The following is a 3,185-nucleotide window of genomic DNA, read 5'->3' as shown; positions in this document are numbered from 1 at the left end:
ATATATAGAGAGAGAGAGTGACATAAATACGTATCTAATATATATTTGTGTTATGTATGTGTGTTAGTGGATCTGCATGAATAAAGTGGATTTTACTATTTGGTGATAATGATAGTCGGAAAAGTCATACTTGACGTCAGTACAATGAATCAATGCATTAAAAATGTATTCAATCACACTTTTATGTTTGTATTAACATGTAAGGCTCTGCATGTATATGCATACAAATATGTATATTCACACGCGCGCGCGCGCACATACATATGTGTGTGTGTACTTTGGCAGACAGATGGATAGAGAATATTGTGTGAGTGTGTATGTATGTATGTCTGTATTTCTGAAGCTTAACGGCTAGGGTGTTTGGTTTACAATCATAGTGTTATTGATTCAAAGCTTGAACCGGGTGGGGCGTTTTGTCCTTAAACAAGACACTTCATCCCACGTTGCTCCAGTATATTCAGCTGAAAATAAGTCCCAGCTGAATGTTGGTGGAATTTTCTCAACTCCCAGATGTCACATTCTGGGGTTCTGCTGGGTCAAGTGTGGAGGAGTAGAGTATATAAGGCGTCTATAACGATTAACGACGAAAGTATATTGATGTTTAATCAAGCCATATTCACCCGCGGGTGACGGATAGTTTAGACAGACAGACAGACAGACAGATAGACAGACAGACAGACAGATAGATAGATAGATAGATAGATAGATAGATAGATAGATAGATAGATAGATAGATAGCAGTCGAACCACGCGTCTACCACATGCTAGATGATTTAATTACTAAGAGCCCCATACTGACTTTATATTATCTACCTCTACAACTCAGATATATAAGAGTTTATTCTTAACCAAAGTTTTCAATTTCCTTAGTTATCGCACTAGTTTCACAGTTAATTTGTAATTATCTTGTACAAGCAGCACAGATATTTAATAGTAACACCCAACGTGACGTAATATCACACCTTTCGATAACACTGACGAGAATATAAAGCAATGAATTTGAACAATTTCCCAATATTCTGTCTAAAAAGAAACAGCACTGTATATGTTTCTAAGTTTGGCTTCTTATTGACCGCGCTATGATGACAGTAAAATTAATGTTAAAAATCAGAATATAGTATAGTTATAATACCGCAAGGATACAGTCGATCCACCGTCTCTGTCCCCGATACACCCTCAGCCGCTGCACCGTCCTCATCTACTGCATCCTCAGTTTCACTGCTGTCTTTATAAATTCAGCCACTAATTATGTTTTAATTAACTTCAGTATTTCTAAGATTAATTGTAATTATTAAGATTTTGTTTTGAAACATTAGAGTGTAATATCACAAAGGCCATCAGGCAACAACTTTATCACGCAATGGTTTAGAAATTCAGTTTTGGTAATTTCAAGAAAATTAAATTAACGAACTCCAAACTTTTACAAAAACTTTTAGTTACTTTTCAATAAGCATTTTCATCAAAGTAAACTGCAAAAGACAATACAACGTCTCGTGTGGAACGTTTCATGCGGAACGTCTCGCGCGTTAAAGAGCTGCCCTTTAACTATACTACAAATATTCCATTGAGATCAATTTAAGATTTCATTGTCCGTGGATGATAAAGTTAATGATAGTCAGTGGATTGTTGTTGCTGTTATTGCTATTGTTGTTGTTACAACCACTGTAATTGTTGTTGATGTTGCTGAGGCATTGATCAGTCCCGAACAAAAAGAGCTACAACCAAAGGCAATTCCACCCGTCACCATTCTCGCGGTTACTGCGTATCTACGACTAAATCAGGCGATGCGTCCCTCCATTTTCAACGCATACCAGCCTCTCCGGCTTTTCTCTGGCAGACCAACTCATCAATATACTCCCACCTCAGCTCTGCAATCATGTCACTTCACGCCACAACATACCTCGACCTCTGGTCACAAACTTACGGTTTCCCTCACCAACACATTCCTCTCTCTCTCTCTCTCTTATAGACGTACTAATTCACCAATACACCCCTGTCTCTGGTCCACAGTCTCTTCATTCTTCTGTTTTTACCACTATTACACCGGCTTACATTTTTCTGGAGTTGGCTGTTCTCGTCTCACCACCCACAGGCTCGCTCGACTCACTTGACTTTCCTCCTCTCGTCATCTCTTTTGTGTCACTCCCACCCACCTCTACACTCCTCCATTAATCCCTACAGCCTATTTTTCTCGAAATATCAGCATAAAGAAATTCCCTCCCAACACGTTTTCATTTTCTGCAACCATCAACTTGAAACTATTCGTGAGCCGAAACATTTACTTCATCAATCTCACTGGTCTAGGTGAGACTTTGGAAGGTCAATATAATGGTCCCCTTCGTCCGGCTATGTCATTCTCAGAGGGTTCATTCGCTGCTATTTCAGCATCGTAGCAGTCCTCATGTTGCACATAGCGAACAGGTTCTTCGATAAATTTTCCTTTTGGAGTTATATCGGAGACATGATCAGACTTCAATATGAAACATAGGTAGGTCATGTCTGTCTTGTTCCTTTCCTCTACAATCTCATCTGGTAAAGATGCATCGCCTTGTGTGATGCATTTATTGAGGGGTGGGTTGGTCGGTTATATTGACCCCAGTACTCTGCTGGTACTTATTTCATCGTCCTCTAAAGGTAATGTCGACTACAACGGAACTTGAATTCAGAACGTAAAGACGGATAAAATGCAGCTGTGCATTTTTCTCGGCATGCTAACGATTCTGTTAGCTTGCAGCCTTACAAGTATGATAAATGATAATAATCTTGGCACGAAGCCGGAAATTTTACGGGTTAGAGACCAGCACATTACACCGATCCCGGTACTTAATTTTCTCTAAGCTGGGGGAAAGTCAAATGGAAAAGTTGTAGAAGAAATTTCATAGCCACGCGTCTACATCGGCTCCTCTAATTCATGCCCACAGAAGAACTGTCTTACTTTCGAGCCAATCATAGAGAACCAGGGCAAATACTGACTGATTACGAAATAGTGATATTAACTTTTAGTCAACTTGTTTTCCATAATTGGATAGAATTGTGAAAACTAGTAACGTGTTAAATTCAGAAAAGTGAAATTATATATGGATATAATTCCATGATATATAAATTATGTATATATGCATATATTTTCACAGTATATAAATTACATACATACATGTGTGTGTGTGTGTGTGTGTGTGTGTGTGTGT

The sequence above is a fragment of the Octopus bimaculoides genome, chromosome 16 (genome assembly GCF_046866305.1).
Source record: "Octopus bimaculoides isolate indiv1 chromosome 16, ASM4686630v1, whole genome shotgun sequence".
NCBI classification, from domain to species: domain Eukaryota; kingdom Metazoa; phylum Mollusca; class Cephalopoda; order Octopoda; family Octopodidae; genus Octopus; species Octopus bimaculoides.
This window is presented reverse-complemented; position numbering follows the sequence as displayed.